The following is a 17,913-nucleotide window of genomic DNA, read 5'->3' as shown; positions in this document are numbered from 1 at the left end:
TCGAGGTGTGAGGCTGTTTGACAGAAACTGATTTTGACCTGACCTGCAGGACTTGGGCAAGCACACTTTCCTCGGGGGAGAACACAGTTTGAGCTTTTGATTTAATTTGCCAGAAAATATTTTAAGGGCCTTAAATTAATGAGCCAGGGAATATGGGGCTGAGGGTAAAAAGGGAATTATTTGTGTTTATTAAAAATGGCAAACAAGTGACCTGCCTGATGCCCTTGCTCTGGGGAGTTGTATAAATGTCAGACCATGAAGTCAAAGACTTAACAACAAACAAGTAAACAAACCCGCCTCAGGACCTCTGAATGGGTATGTTAAACCTCCTTATCCTGAATGCCACGATAGAAACTATTGCTAACAAAATGAATACATTTGCTTTAAAAAAATAAAAAGTCCTCATGTTAAACTTGCAGACAGAGACGGTCTGTGTAGGCCACAGAAGGTCTGTGCAGGACTGCGCTTCAGGGAATGAGCCCTGTCCAGAGACTCTCCGAGCAGCACGATGCCTCCTCTCTGGGGCTCATTCACCTCCCGTGGGTGACTCGTGGAGAACTGGGAGACTGAAATGGGGAAGAGGCCAACACGCCCTGTCTTCGCAAGGCTGTCAGAATTCCAAAGAAAATCCACTTTTGCCTGATAGCTCCTTTGGAAACACAGTGAGCTATCAGCGTCTCACACACTGTAAAAGGATGAGTCATAAATTAGTCTATATTGATATGTTTAGGAAGTTGTATAAATGAAAATAGAAAAGAATATAAAGTCTTTACACTGTTTGTGTAGATATACAGAGATTACACCCAGTTTTTAAAAATATAATGTGTGTGAGTAGTTACATGTAAGTAGTTTGTAACAACCAGATGGGTGTTTTCAGAAAAGCACATGGAGTACTTGGCTATTCCTTGCCATGTGCCCTGGGGACCTCTGGAGTATGGATTAACAGTAAGGCCTAGGAGGGCCTCTGAAGGCCCGTCAGCTTTTCTAGTTCCTGGAAACTCTGGGTTTCAAGTGCTCCGGAATTCGCCAGCAGGTGTAACTTCCCCAAATCTTATTCAGAGGTAGCTACATGGAATCAGAGAGGTGTACCATGTGGCTCAATCAACAGACAGTGCTCATTTATATTCTCATCTTAATGTTTTGTTTGAGACATTTACTGAAAATAAAATAGCTGTATAAAACTATATCATGCTGAATAATTTTCAGTTCCTTTAAAGACAAAATTAATAATCTGAACCCCCCAGTTTCATGAGAAAGATTCATTGAGAGTATTCCTACAGATAGCTAATTATTCATCCATCCACTCACCCTTTCACCTATAGACCTATATATCCATCCAGATAGATAGATGTGCATATATATATACATCTCTACATGCATTGCATACATGTATGCAGCCTTTTACCATATGTCTGTTTCCCTAGTCACAGAGGGAATAATACTTCCATTATAGACAGTTAAGGAAAAGCAAAAACTATTATAGGAAAGTCAACTGAAATTTTTTATTATGTTGATTGGCAATATCATCCTCATGAACAAAGGGCAAAATATATATATATTATCACCATTTCCATTTTATTCTCAACATAGTAATAGAAATCTGGTTATAAGTTTTCATTGATGTTTTCTTTTTAAAAAGAAATCAATTAAACAACTTAATGGTAATTCAAATGGAGATGCTGAAGTAATTAAATTTAAAACAAGTTTTCATTCTTCCCAAGACTATGGGAAACTCCCAGTGGTATAGAATAATTGGGGAATGGTATGTTTCATTCAATGCAATGTTCTTATTAGGTCAGTAATTTCCACACATGCATAAATCTACTCGGTTTTAAAATATCAAGTATTCCTTCATTAATTAAGGCTTTCAAGGTACTGGGTTCTCTTGGGATTAAAATAATAACTACCTAATGATGCCAATCAGACCAATTAGCAACATATACTTGAAGGGGAGAATGGTTATTTGAGAACGCTGTATGCTTGGATTCTAAATGATTTTGAATTATTGCTTTACATAGATTCTGTAAATAATTTCTCCATCCTCACCTACAAAACCGATGGAATTTTCTAGGCTTCCTGCCTTGGCTTTTAAAACTGCAAAAGCTGAAAGGAATAAAAAAATCTATGTCTACCCATCACAGGGTATACAAAGGACTAGACTGAAGCAATTGTGTAGCTTGGCCCAGGAAATAATCATTTGTCCAGAATAGTCAGATCACTGAAGCAAGAGTGGTAAGAGAATAATTGCATTAATTAATTCCCCTTGTGTATATAGAAATAATTATTTAATACCTTGCACTGGCATAAAACTTTTTATATTGCACTTACAAACTATTTCATGTTTTTCAAAATATCTTCACCTTCATGTGACTTGCAACAATGCAGTGTGGTAGGTAGGGCATATTACTCCCATTTTCTCAGGAGTAAGCTGAATTCCAAAACATTTACATCTGCCCAAGGTCAGATGGGTTATGAAAAGAAGCAGGATTTCTATCCAACTTTGCAACAGAGTATTTCTTCCACCACACCCTGATGGATCCCGTAACAAAGTTATTATTGATTTTTTTATACTAAAATAAATTCACAGTCCATTTCCTTTAATATTCACCCTGCTCCCTGGACTTTGTAATGAAGTAGTAAAATTCTGCAATACTGCTAATAGGAGAAGTCACTCATCCATGGGAAATTATGTTTTCTTCCTTTAAAAAGAAAAAAACCAACAAACGTCCCAAACAACACATGGGTTAGACTCTGAAAATAAGACGGCAAATTGCAGTAAAGTTGTGAAAACAAAGGCCCGACAGTCTCTCTCCAGTGCAGGCTTGTTGCCATGAACTAATAATTCCAGACTTTGAGCAAGCCGAGCCTCCTTTTTAATAACCATGTGCCTCTAGGTAAAGCATTTCTACTAAAAATTATTGAGGCATGGAACAAGGTAAGATGTGTGAGCTCATGTTGGATTGTTCAATTACTAAACGGAGTCCCGTAGCATTGAGAGTTTTCCAATGTGACAGATGATTCCTCTTTATACACTTGTATAAACATAATGCTTACGGCTGAAATCTATGTAAGCTTTTCTTTCAATTAAAATGTCAAGGATGACAGACTGTGTTTTCACTGTCTTTAACAGAATGCTAGGTGCCACAGCAAGCATTTTCATGTCCTCGTCCCCCCGCGCCCCCCCCCGCGCCCCCCCCCCCCCCCCCCCCCGCAAAGGATGTTTTCCAGTCTAGGGGTGTCTGAGAAGCAGGGCTGTGTCTGCTGGCCCTCCTTGCCCTTGGACGAGCCCAGCTATCTTTAAGGAGCTAAAGACCAGTGCTTTTGTTTGGAAGGTCTGGGAGGGTCACTGCAGACTGCTCTCCTTTCCCAGGTCTTCACAACATTTAGGACCTCAATTAACCTCTCAGAACACACAGATCTGCCACGTGTGTGATCAGGCAAAGGGAAGAAGCAGACAATGAAAAAAATTAGGTCAGAAAATGAGATGATCAATGTTAGCACCTAAATCGGATAATAGACATCTAAGAAACCTTGAGCAGATTAAAAAAAAAAAAAAAAGGAAAAGAAAAAAAACTAACAACTAGAAGACCTGGGGGAGGGGGAGCAGAATAAGAAAAGCTTCAAAGCAATAAAATGGAAGAAGGGTGGGCAGGAAGCAGATGAGCCAGAGGCCAGGGTTTCTGACCTGGGGAGAACCTGCCTTAGCCATGGGGCTCTCCCCTTCCTCACCTGGTTAAGGAGTGGACAGGCCACCTGGAAATTTCTTGAAACTAAAATTCAGATTCCAGGCCTTGAAATAAAAATGAGATGCTTTTAATCTAGCAAGACTATCTGTTCCATTATGATAAAGGTTTTCTCCACTGCTCACTGATACATCCACTGTGGTTAATCCAGCACCTGACTCAGAGTAGGTGGCTGCTGTCTATATTAAATAAAATATTAAATAAAATAGAGCCAGTACAGCACTTATTAATGTCAAGAGGACATTTGAAATGTGAATACACCCCAAAAAGAAGGTGTTCCTAAAAGATTAGAGAAGTTGGGGAAAAAGGACCCAATACATTCTGCGGGGCCCATAGTTCTTTCTCATTTAAATACAACATAATTTCACACACAGGCTAGAGAGAGCTTCTTGCTAGGATCTTTGCATTTGCTAATGAAAAGAACCCCGTGCTTCCTTTGCACCTTCTTAGATGAAGTGCTATGGCCTCACCTAGGAAGTTAGTTTCTGCCTGGGAGGCTGGAATGCCAAAGAGGGGACACAAACTCTTAACTCTCAATAGAAGGCATTTTGTAATGAGAAGTGCTCATTTACTCATTCTTCTCTTAACTGGAAATTTGTTGTTGTTTTTAAAGAATAGTTTTGATTTTTTAGAGAGAGAGGAAGAAGAGAGGGGGAAGAGAGAAACATTGATGTGAGAGTGCAACATCAATAGGCTGCCTCCTGCAGGCCCCCTACTGGGGTTGGAGCACCCAACCTGGGCATGTGCCCTGACTGGAATAGAATCAGCCACCTCTTGGTGCACAGGATGATGCCCAACGGAGCCACACCATCCAGGCCTAACTGGAATTTTAAAAATGCCATTTTTGTAAAGAAAGTGAACTGTCAGGATAATCAGGTAGAATGTGAAATGGAAAGACAACAGAGCTAATTATTTCCATTGGTCACGATTACATTGTAAAATGGGGTACATGGGTGCAGGAAATGGTCTGCCACGGTGGAATCCCAGCTCCATCACTTACTAGCTGTGTGACCCGGGGCAAGTTACCTGGCCTCTCTGTGCCTCAGTTTCCTCAACTTTAAATGGGATAATTGAGCTATTTACCTCATGGCATTATGAGTTATCGCATCTTAAATACACGGAATATGTTCAATAAAATTTGTTGTTTTTGTTAGTTGTTATTCTGAAACACAGATCAAATAGCAGATTAATCACTAAACTTCAAACAAGAAACTACGGCTTAAAGCTGGGACCCTACAGAACACCAGTCCTTAGCTTTAATTAAAGAACTACAACCTAACAAATATCAAAATGCTTCAAACTCTTTGCGTATATAAGACATTTCTTTAAAAACCCAAATCTTGCTTGGGTTTTTAAAGAAAGAAGAGGCAAATGAACTCTTCTCACCCACAATTTTACAGAATTTCAAAATGACTTCAGATTATTTCTCAGAAAGTATCCATGAAAATATTTCCTCAAAATGGAACCAAACTAGTTCCCCAGAGATCAGTTCTCAGTATCTTGTTTTTCATGAAAATAATGACAAATTCCAACAGAAGCAATACTTTGGGAAAACAAGAAAGCTATCTGGCCTGTATTTTAAAAGACATCATATTACCCACATCTTTTTTTTGAATGAGCTCACACTCTGCACTGCCTCACTGCCAAATTCCTGAAATTGGATGGCAAATACAATATTTCCCCTTTTAACAAGTGAGAAATTTAAGACAAATAAGTAGAAATATTTAGCCTGAGAAAAGGCACCAAAATACCAGCAGAATTCAATTAAAACGGGTATTTTCCCTTTCAAAGCTTTCTTATGCTCAAGGGAGGACCGCTGCTAAAGATGTAGGGTCTTTCTGTAAGAACTGTCCCCACCCCTTTCCTTTGGTGACTCACATTTAGGTGTGCTGAAAGAGAATTTTGCCTTAATATCTATATCCTAACCCAGTGATGGCGAACCTATGACATGCGTGTCAGAGGTGACATGCGAACTCATTTTTTTGGTTGATTTTTCTTTGTTAAATGGCATTTAATTATATAAAACCAATATCAAAAATATAAGTCTTTGTTTTACTATGGTTGCAAATATCAAAACATTTCTATATGTGACACGGCACCAGAGTTAAGTTAGGGTTTTTCAAAATGCTGACGCGCCGAGCTCAAAAGGTTCCCCATCACTGGTCTAACCTCTGCCTGGTCCCCTGGGCCTCATCCTGTCCTAAAAAACTAGTAAAACTGCCAATGCAAAACAGCAAATGCTCCAGCTTATCAGAGATCCCAGTAAGCCCATCTCCTTGTGACAGAACTTGACCCTGCTCCAAGGCCTTGTACCTTCTGGCTCTTCTCTGCTCCCCTCTCCCCGCCTCCCCGTCTCCCGGGCTGCTCATGGCCCTAGACTCCTCCATACATGTGCCATAGTGACTTTCTCCCAGATTCACAGAAGCCTATCTCCCGTCTAGCCAGAGAGCCATGAACATAAGTAATCCTCACCGCCTTCTTTGGGCAGCCACACTAGGCTAAGGCCTCATTGGGAGTGATCTCAGTGTACCCTGTACTTTTCCCAGTAACACTGATCACCATTTATTCAATCAATGAATCCATGAGTCAATCCAAAATCAATGACACACCTAATATGGGTAAGGGTCAGACCCTGTGCACTCCTATTTCAGAGTGGAAAACTGGTTTGGCAACTTAGGCCATTTGCATAGTAATTCATTTACAAATATCCAATTGGTGACACTATGATGATAGATATCAAGGATCTCTTCAACTAGCAATGGATACTGCAAGAACAGTGATTACTAAATTATCTTTGCTAACTAATGAGAAGAACTTAATTGATTTACAAGTCATAAATGAAACTCCAATTTACCGTAAGAGTCTAAGAAACCCATGTTCTTGAAAAGCATAAATGGTTACCCCCAAGGTAACCTGTACTTTTTATCAGTGCCCCGTAGATTAAACTCAAGCTCTCTGACATATTTGAGACTCATTTGTTTTTTGCATCAATTAAATTAATTTCCATTTGAAATTCAGTTTTAGGCATTTCATAGGAAAAGACCAAGAATAATTCAGGAATGCTCATCTGTCTCCAATCCAAACGATGTTTTAAAAATTGGATGCCTGCCCTTCAATAAGGTTGCGCTTTATAGTGTTCAGAGCTCTGGGCTCTGGGGTACCAGTTACACGCACACCAGAGTCAGCTGAACATCTCCTTTCTGCCTTGCACTGACTTATCGATACAGACAAGAACACTTTTGGAGTCATTATCATCAGGGGTGTCAGAGATTTAATTTACCACACAAGATAAATTTGGGCCTCTTTTCAAATCAATTTTGTACTACTAACATCTTTATTTTGTAGATGTAGTGTCTGATATCTTGGAAATGGAACTTTTTTTCTTTCAGTGAAAGCCAGGGTTGCGAGAGCGCCAAGGGTAGTAATAAAACGCAATGCAGCTAACAGAGCTGGCTTCCGCCGGAGCTTTGCTGGGTTCATAGTATAGATCAGGGGTGGGCAAACTTTTTGACTCGAGGGCCAGAATGGGTTCTTAAACTGGACCAGAGGGCCGGAACAAAAGCATGGATGGAGTGTTTGTGTGAACTAATATAAATTTAAAGTAAACATCATTACATAAAAGGGTATGGTCTTTTTTTTTTTGGTTTTATTCATTTCAAACGGGCCGTGGGCCGTAGTTTGCCCACGGCTGGTATAGATGCTGCATCTTGTCAGGCAAGATGCTCACCCACTCATGCTTTCAAGTGTTTTACACAGAGAGAGCAGTAATAGGAGGGGAGATGCAAATTTACGGCCATTCTTTTAAGACTATTGAATCAATCACTTTTTTTCATTTTTAATGACTGATTTCTGTACCATTAATCTGAATTCCTCATGCAGTCAGCTGATTCATTTAAGTTAACCAAAAACATGGTTGGATTGTTTTCTGATGTATACTATTATTGGGGGCGGGGGGGAAATCTGTTTTCAAAATCTTATATTTTTTCCTTGTAAAGAGCTAATGGCTCTTTATAAAGACCCTTTATAAAAGACCCTAAATGCTTGAAGAGTTTGACTTGAGCCATGGGTCAGACTTAAAGACACGAAGAGATGGCTTTTCAATTAGCCAATAACTTCTCAGTTGCATCAATTATTCACAAAGTTACCCTTAGAAAAGGAAAGTAAATGCAGATCAAAAGACATGCAATAAAAGATGATTTTGAAAGCAGGCTCAAATAAATGATTTACATCTGGCTACATGTGTATTAAAAAATTCTTTATAGAGACATATCTCTAAGTAAAATGTCTTCCTGTTTGTGACTTGTTAATAAGCTTCCCCCTTGCTTCATAAGGACAAATAAGAAGCCCTCTGATTATGAGCCTTGCCATTTACATGTGATTGCTGCTTGCATCCATTCACCATAAGTGAATAATTCATGAAAACATTCACTAGCACATTGGCCTGGATGTTCTGGAAAGGCAGAGAGCTCTCTGAGTTTGCAGACACAGCCCCAGCCCCACCCCCAACTCTAAAGTCAGCAATTCTATTTTGGTTTCTCCTGGATTTTCAGCTTGTCAATTATCAAATTTTAACAAGTAATTTGTGGTGGAATCCACACCCATCACAATCCCCCAATACCTAGGTTCCAAATACACAGCTAAATTTTATAGTTCTAACTGCAAAAGACTTCAGCACAAACAGATGAGGGGCGGGAGAGGGGCCAGCTTCTTCTCATATAGGAACAATGATCCTTTTAATTAGCCTGAAGTAAAGGTTTCCCTCTTTTGTGCTCTAGAGTTAGTCATTTGTTACTAAACAGAGTAACATCTCTTAGGAGAGGTAGCTCAGGTCTCTGAATAAGCCGTTCTGTCTTTTAAGGAGGTTGCCATCAGCACATTAGGGCTGGGTCTATACTGAGCACTCTGAGAATAACAGAACTCCAAATCGGTGAGCTGCCAGGAAAAACATTTTCACTACTGAGTAGTAACTGCCACCTGACCCTACCTGCTAAAGAGCTAAGATAACATTCCCTAAGTGCCTGTGTTGAGCGCTATGGAAGGTTCTGTCGGTGGTGCCTGGGATGGTTAATTTCACGTGTCACGTTGTCTGGGCCACGGGATGCTCAGATCACTCAGGCAACCTTTACTCATCCTGTGCATTCTGCAAGGCTCCCCACCCGGTCACCCTCACTAATGCACTCTAACCTCTTCTTGAATCTCCAGGCAGGCTCCCTTAGGCAGTTTTCAAATACCTCTCCTGGGAGACCAAATTTATGATTCTATCTAACCAGCCACTCACCAGTATTATTTCAGCTCTTTAGGAGGTGGCACTAGAAATTATTAGCTCCACAAATACACCGGCAGAAGAGGGATGTGTCACCGTGTGAAAGGAGTGGCTTAGGGCAGCTGTGATGGCATGCATAGACTATGCAATCTTAGGCTGCTAAAAGCCCAATTTTTCAAGTTTTGTTCTTAATGATAAAAGAACAGAAATGCTAAGAGGATAACTTGTACGCCAAGGAAACACAGACAAGGCTTGGCAAACTCCTCTGTTATAACCTAGCAGAGAGCTGAAAACCATGGCTGTATTCAAATCATCAAAAACCAGCCCGGCCAGCATGTCTCAGTGGTTGAACATCAACCCATGAACCAGGAGGTCTTGGTTCAATTCCCAGTCAGGGCACATGCCTGGGTTTGGGCTCAATCCCCAGTGTGGGGCATGCAGGAGGCAGCCAATCAATGATTCTCTTTCATTATTGATGTTTCTATCTCTCTCTCTCTCCCGTCCTCTCAGAAATCAATAAAAATACTTAAACACACACACACACACACACACACACACACACACACCCCAACAAAAACTATAGGATTGGCTGTGAGATTCTAAAGAAATCCTTGTTGGGCAAGGCTGAACATCATCAGAGAAGGGAGGAGGGGGCACATGGAGAACTTGAGAAGGTTCCAGAGATGCATAGAAAAATACGCAAAGGCCAGAAGGAAAGTCCTAAGTGGAAAAGTAAAGGGTACAAGAAGACTGGGAGAGGATGATGATCTTCAAGTTTCTAAATTACTATATTCAGAGAATGGTGACCAGTTACTCTCAAGCGCAACCAAAGCAGAATAATAATAATAATAAAACAGCAGCACATGGGATTTCAGTCAGAAGAAAGAATAGCTCCCAAGAACGAATAGTGTAAAACAATTAAATGGCTTACTGAGTTTTTGGAATTTCCTCTTATTAGGCTCTTAAAAAATAGATTCGTCCCCATCTGGCACGGTTTCAGGGAGGAGGAGAAACTGGCAGACCTCTCAGAGTCCTAAATTAGGTCTATTATTTTCACTTATTCCAATCACAGTGGCTGACAGAAATGCTAGAGATAATGCTGGCTGCCACCATTCAGCAGCAAATGGAATAAAGCAGCCTCGTGGGGCTGACACGGCGTAGGCTTTGGGCTGCCCAAAGGCTCGGCCACAGACCAGGAGTGTGTGATCTGGGCAAGCCATTTAACTTCTCTGATTTCTGATTGGCAAAAACAGGTCTCTTATGCCCACTTGGTAGGTATAATGTGAGGATGATCTGATAATCGTATATGAGATAACATTCTGTGTGTGCTTGGCCCTTGAACGATGATCAGTGTATATTCTATTCAAGAGACAATCTATTTCAGGTAATAAAATTGCCAGTGTCATTTTAAAACACAAGTAAAGCTATATTGCTCTACATTTCGGGGTAAAGCAATTTGGGGAAAAGGCCCCAAACATCCAGCCTCTTGGTGGGATCTGAGTGTCTTTTCCATTACTGAGGACCCTAGTGTACCTCAGTGTACCATCTTTTTGGGGAAACCTGCTCTGATTCCTCTGAACCAGGCTCGTCCCTGATACAGAGAGGTTTGTTGAATGACTTAGTGAGGTTGTCTCACTGATCAGGGTCTCTCATTTCCTGGCAGCGGTATGCCCATTACGTATCCATGACAGGCCTCTTTTTAAGGGTCAGGATAACTTTCAACACTATCCTGAAGGAACACTCAACTAACAATTGGCTTGAGCTAGGGGGCTTGGGGGAGGGCTCGAGTTTCTAGGAAACTCATGTGTCCTCCTTGTGCAAACTTTCCGGAGCTGCTTTTCAAGTTCTCCCACTTTGCAGGAGTACTTATCATGAGCCTAAATTGATATTCATCTGAAACACTTAATAAAATAATAGCAATAAAGTTCATAATAATGATACTTGGCATTTACTATGTACTTTGCATCCAAGGATCTCAAAGGGCTTTTCAACCAGGCTTTGCTATTTTCAATGCAACTCCTGGGCTGGACATACAAGCAACCTCTGAGTATAGCTTCCCTGTGGACTGAGTCGGTTCTTTCATTAGGTTCTGAGATTGAGGTGGTGGCCATGCTATATGCAGAAACACACCCACTACGCACAAACACCCACTGACATCCACATGCTAAAAGACAGAAGTGATATAAAGGCTTTTGGTCCCAAACACACTTTTGTCTGTATCAGCTGAGTCAAACTTTGGAACCTAGGTTTGCCATTTTGATGGACCTACCTTACTATGATAATTTTTCCAGTGTCCTTCTCAGTGTATTTATAAGTACATCCACATATGTTTTTTGAAGGCATAAAGTTTGAAAGGGCTTAGTTTCCCTTTAAGTTCATTCTGAAGGAAATTCTGTTTAGGCTTAAGTGATTAGTTAAAAGCCACACTGGGGTTCATACATAAAACATCTCTTCTCAGGCACTTTCCCTTCCCTGGTGGCCTTGCATTTTGCCAAAGAGAGTGACTTGCTCAGTTTCCCATATTATTCCCCTGACGGTCCTGTTCCTACTCCCAAACAAATGTGGTATTTGGGGTTTCAAGTTTAAAATGTAACTTGGTATCATTTCAGATGTCTTCCTTCAGCTTATGAACGTCTTCCCCAGAGGGACTTGGGGTCTGATTTTAATTTGTGGTAGGGTTATGGTCACAGTAAATGTCAATTTAGCTATCGACAATAAGTCCCTAGTAGACTAGGAATGGCAAGTGCCTGACAGTACATTTAAAGGACATGCACACATTACCCTGTGCTCCCAGGAGCCGACTCGTCCCTAAGAAACCCTCCGCTGGTCTGTGATGACAGCTTGGCTTCTCCTCGAGCCCCTGAAACTTGATTGCTTACCAGAGGAGAAGGCCAGAGTGTACTTTCCCCGGATGTGCTGATCTGAAGATCATAAAGCCTTACAGAGAAGCACCTGAGGCCTTCATCACATGGCCTGGAATTTGAGCACCCCCACAGGAGCGTCACTGCCTCAGCCACTGGTTTGCCTGGTGATCCTGGGCTGTGTCCTCAAGTCCTCACAGCTTCCGTTTCTTCATGAAAAAAAAAGGCCAAGCCAACACATTTCAAGGACCTTTCCAACCCCAAAATTAAATGGTTAGAGCTGACTTATGGAGAGGCTGAGAACTATTTATTTGGGGGAAGCAGCTGTCAGTTGTGAATTTCCCCAAAGCTGGGGACAAATGGGAAATTCGTCTCTGGCCTCGCCTGGACATTCCCTTTTTCTTAAATAAAGCAGGCTGCAAAGGTCTCCGAGTACAGGTAACATTTAGAAAAGTACCAGGAGTCCTGAGAGGTAGGGGAGGAGGCATTTGCTCCTCAAATATGAACAATGATCCTTTTAATTAGCATGAAATAAAGGTTTCACTCTTTTGTGCTCCAGAGTTAGTCATTTGTTATTAAACAGAATTAAAATCTCTTAGGAGAGGTAGCTCAGGTCCCCAAATAAGCAGTTCTGCATTTCAGTGTGTGTCATCGACCTGGGGTTCTGAAAATGACAGAACTCCCCCAAATCGGTGAGCTGCCAGGAAAACATTTTCACTACTGAGTAGTAAATGCCAGTCGACCCTACCTGTTTTAGAGCTAAGATAACATTCCCTAAGTGCCTGTGTTGAGCTCAATGGATGGTTCTGTCTGTGGTGACTGGGATGGTCTTTCATGTGTCAACTTGCTGGGCCACAGGATGCCCAGGGAACTAGTTAGACATTATTTCTAGGTGTGCCTGTGAGGGTGTTTCTAGAAGAGAGCAGCATCTGATTTGGTGAACTAAGTGAAGCAGACTGCCCTCCTCCAGGTGCTGAGGTCTGGAATAGAACAGAAATGGGGAGAAAGGCTGAATTCTCTCTCTCTCTCTCTGCCAGACTGACTGAACTGAGATATCAGTCTTCTGTCCCTCCCCTGGGTCTTACATCACAGTTCCCCTGGCTCTCAGGTCTTTGGACACAGACTGAAATTTGCACCACCAGCTTTCCTAGGTCTCCAGCTGGCAAACAGCAGATCATGGGATTTCTCAGCCTTCATAATTGGTGGGAGCCAATTCCTTATAATAAATCTCATTTTTTTGATAGGAGTGAATTAGTGGAATTCAGGCATTAACTTTGATATCCTTCATTCTCTACTGCCAATCATTCACCAAGTTATATCCACTCCACCTCAAAATAGGCCTGGAATCCATCCACTTGGCTCTATCCCCGCTGCCAAAATCCTGATCCAAAACACTAAAACACTATCTTCTCTCATTTGGTTTTTCCAACAGTTTCTACCTCCAGTTTTGCTCTGCTCCAATCCAACCTCTGCATTGCAGCCAGAATGATCTTCCTGAACCAACAATCTAATCCTAGTATTTCACTGCTGGACATTTTTCCATGGCTTTTCTTAGTATTTAGTATTTAATAAGATCATCCCTTAAACGTTCTGGCTCTTTGATGTCTATAGTATCACACTTTCCCACCTGGCTGAATATGTTTCATCCATCCTACATCCATCATTTCCTAGAATGTGCCAAGCTCTTTCATACCCCAGATACTTAATATGTGCCATTGTCTTTGCCTGAAATGTTTAGCTAGATCTACTTTTGTTGATCAACTCTTATTCATCGTTAAGTCTTGGTTGAATATCACTTTTTTAAAGTTTTCTCTGATGCCCAAATTAGAGTTGTCTCTAAGTTAGAGGGTCCTGTGGCTCCACGTATTTTTCCTTCATGCTATTTCTATGATATGTTTATAGGTATGATTATTTATTTAGTGTCAGTTTCTGCCATTACACTCAGGCCACCCTGATGAGAGGGTCTATGTATCTTTTGACTGCCACAGGTAAGGTCATTGGTATTTCTTTTGACCATTGGAAAAATCTTTGCTTACTTTCTGGGGTAGTCTACTCTTTTTGGATGGAGGAGAGGGTTGAATACCATGACAAAGCTGGAAGCATTTCTAGAAGTTAAGAGGGTTGATCCAATATGAGTACCAGCATATCTGCCTACATGCTATTAGTAACAGATCTCCCTTTCTGAAATCTGAGGATATTTTTCTTGATGGGTACAAGAGCAAAAATGCCAAATGGAAATGTTCATTCCAGGACTTACAATTTTGGTTTTAGGTTATTGTGAAGCATTCAACTGTTCTTATGCTAGTTAAGTGACTTCCACTGTTGCCAATAATTTCAATGGTTGAAGGTCTCCAGGGGGTTAAAAATCAGAACTTTTATGTAAGATTCCCAAGCATCAACTATATATGCCAAACAAACTATTTAGTTAAAACTGGGCCTGAAGAGCAATAGTTACAAGTGCCTTGGACTGCTTTCCTTATAAGGCAGAACATTGAAAAAAGATCTGGATTTTTACTCAAAAACAAAGTAAACAAAATCAATGATTTCCAAGTCCAGTGTGGCTGAGAGAATTCATTTTCTTAATATGGAATGGGCTCAGTAGTGATGGGGCAGAGTGGACGTACAAGAATAACTGTCTACTGCAGACTTCTGGCAAACTCTTTGGAGTATTGGTCCACAGCCAGTGTTTTTCTTCATAAATGAATTCCACATCTTTATTAAGTTAAGTATTTCTCTTTTTTTATTATTTGAAACATACTTTAAATATTTTGTTTTATGACGTCCTGGAAATTGATACAGTTCCTTCCAGATCAGGGAAAATGGAAAAATCAATTATTTTTTTTTTCATAGAGAGTGATTACACAAAAATTATGCCCCAATTTATCCATTACTATGAATATCTTTTGACATCATGTGTGAATAACTCAAGACAACCACAATTAAAGCTGATTGGATGCATCATTTATTTTCACAGAAAAGCCCTAAATGATTATTAAATAGAAATATACCCTTTGTGTGAGTTGATCTGTAGAAGACTATATAGTAAAAATTATAGATTTCAAGATACAATTAGTCTTTTATAGAAAAAACCTCGGCAAGAACAAACCAAGACACATCAAAAGCCTGAAGTGAGCTGCTAATGCCAGATCTTCCCACACAAACAAGTTACCGTTCGTAACCCAGAGAATGAATCTTATTAAATGAATTTTATTGACATGGATGGCATTTCAAAGTTGGCCCACTTACAGATGAGTTAATTGGCTTTACCCCAAAATGGAGGAATTTTTGAGCCATTTAAAGCATAAGAATCGCTGGTTCTGAACACAGAGCAGGGCTAGGGAGAGAAAGGAAGCCCAGCCCTGAGCAGAAACCAGAGTTGCCTTCCCCACTCTTCAAAACCACGTTCTCAAAACCTCCTAATGGGTTTCACTGTTTTCTTTTCCGTGCTTATCATAATCAGGGAACCATACATTTGCATCCCTAATGGACCCTTTTCAAAAGTGTGTTGACATTTCAGTAGGTTTGGAATAGCTCTTAATGCTTCTCTCAATTTGGGCGGGTGCCCACAGATCTCCTTATATGGGTTTCAACATATAGACTGTCTGCTTTACTCACAGTAATTTTTTTTTTTTTAATCCCTGGGAACCTATCTTAATTATACTCTTAAAAAAGTGAAAACTCAGAGGTCAGATGACTCAGAAAAGAAGCATCTAGCTGGCTATCCACACGCAGGGCAGTGTGTTGACTGTATCTGTGAACTCAGGCACGAGTCAAAAGTACCATCCCTTGTGTGGTCAATTCACTTTTTTTTTAGCTTCTATTTTTATCAAAAGGAAATAGATATAAATAAGACCATCAAGATAAACATAGGTTAGGGGAGAAAGTTGAAATCAAGTGGGGAGCTGTTCTAAGCAAAAACTCCACTGCATTTTATTCCTCTCATTTCCCAGAAGACTTGGGATGCAGAGGGCCCTTGGAAAGGTAATGTAGGTCCCATCTACTTTTTGTGGCCTTGATCAGAATTCGACCCAATAGAAACACAGCTGAAATTATTTTTTTAAGTTTTCTTTTTAAACATTTACTCAGCTCCTGCGATGTTTCAGGAACTGCAGTGGGGGCCTGGAGTGAATAAAAGATCATCCCTGTCTTCAAAAAACTCACGGTCTAATCAGAAAAACAGGCGAGACCTGAATCCCCCGCCTCCCGAAAAAAAGATATCCAATCCCCTGGGGGTTTTAGGGGAGGGGCCCTAGAAGAGGAGACACAGAATTGCTCCAGGAAAGATGAGAAGATAGCCCTGCATTGCACGTGTGCACATGTGCTCATGTATGTGTGTGTGAGTGAGGGACAGGGGATACTGGTGGTAGGGGCTCCAAGCCCAGTTAACCCTCTGTGCAAGGCAAGGTGGTGAAAGTACTTCAACACAGGCTGAGAAGAGAGTAAAGAGTTACTGTTGCCCACAGTTTAACATGAGATGAAAACAATCTCTTTAAATGATAACACTCCCTATCTAGAAATAGATGCGATCTGATGTGCATCCATTCATGCCAGCCCCCTTAGAGATGCCAAATTGGGAACTACATCCATTTAGACTTTTAAGACTCGTTTTCCAGTGTTTCCTGTAGGTGGCTGAGTTAAGAGAACCATTTGACAGACTCGACTGCAGAAATTGGGTCCTTTTTGAATTACGGTGTATTGGAATGAAAGGGAGAGAGAGATTTAGGGTAAGTGGGAGGGAGGCATTGGGAGCTCTGGGCAGGGACTCAGTATTTTTCAGAATCAAAGGAGCTCTTCCTGGCCCTATTATCCTATATTAAGCTGCATTGGAAAAGTTAAAAATGGAGCCAGAATTTGCCCCTACTTCTTCTGATTCTGAAATCTTTTTCAGGACAGAAAGTTGTGTTACTGATTTTTCTCTCCAGGACTGTATTTTTAGTTTTCATTTATTTTTTTACTTTGAGCTCAATAAATATACATAGGCATGAGATGAGGGATATGTTTGAGCACTCTGTTATGTAGTATTTTCATCAGAGGTACTGAAAGTAGCTTTCTGTGTTTCTGGTGACTTTACTCTCCCTTTTGGGTACTCCTTTTTCAAGAAATTCATTATAGTTCCTGGAAAGTCCTATCTTAAAGTGTTATGTAAGATGCTGCACTAACAAGATAATAAGTACATTTCCCCATTATTTTCAGCATAGAGTGAAAACACATTGATTTAAAGATAGCTTTCTTTCTCGGTCTACATTGACTTGAAACCTTTTGCAAAATGTATTGTTGTCCCCTAAATTGATATTGGAAGTCACTGAATGTACTGTTTCTTTCAAAGGGAAAGAAAGAAAGGAAGGAAAGAAATAAGGAAGGGAGGAAGGGAGGGAGGGAGGGAGGGAGGGAGGGAGGGAGGGAGGGAGGGAGGGAGAGAGGGAAGGAGGGAGGGAGGGAGGGAGGGAGGGAGGAAGGGAGGGAGGAAGGAAGGAAAACTTGGTCATCCTGGTTTAAATATGAAAATGAAACAGGAACATGAGACCAGGTAGCTTCACAGAGCAAATGGCCCAGCTCAGCCCTTCTTTCTCATCCAGGCGCTTTGCCTCACTTGCTGTGTGCAGTTAGCTTAGAACCCACTCCTTCTGTGCTTTTGCATATGAAAAAATGAGGCTGTAAAAAATGTCAGCCAGTTTTTGTCAGGAATAGGCAGTAAAATAATTGGTGGGCATTTAGTACATAAGATGCCCAACTCTCATAAGGTAAATCAGTTCAGCTCTAACCGGTTTGGCTCAGTGGATAGAATGTCAGCCTATAGACTCACGGGTCCCAGGTTCGACTCTGGTCAAGGGCATGTACCTTGGTTGCGGGCACATCCCCAGTAGGGAGTGTGCAGGAGGCAGCTGATAGATGTTTCTCTATCATGGATGTTTCTAACTCTCTATCCCTCTCCCTTCCTCTCTATAAAAAATCAATAAATTAAAAAAAAAAAGATAAATTAGTTCATGTGCCCTTAACATGTTGCTCCTGAACTGCCTCATGCCAGCAAGAGTTCTGAAGTGTGGAG

The 17,913-nt window shown here is 40.9% G+C and overlaps 1 protein-coding gene across 4 annotated transcripts in view; it reads right to left on the bottom strand.

The window, feature by feature from the left end:
* CREB5 (cAMP responsive element binding protein 5) overlaps positions 1 to 17,913 on the bottom strand; it is a 407,945-nt gene that overhangs the window by 103,410 nt on the left and 286,622 nt on the right. The window lies entirely within an intron of this gene.

This window comes from Myotis daubentonii, chromosome 10, assembly GCF_963259705.1.
Source record: "Myotis daubentonii chromosome 10, mMyoDau2.1, whole genome shotgun sequence".
Classification (NCBI taxonomy): Eukaryota; Metazoa; Chordata; class Mammalia; order Chiroptera; family Vespertilionidae; genus Myotis; species Myotis daubentonii.
The sequence above is the reverse complement of the archived record's forward strand: the minus strand, read 5'-3'. Positions and strand labels throughout refer to the sequence as shown.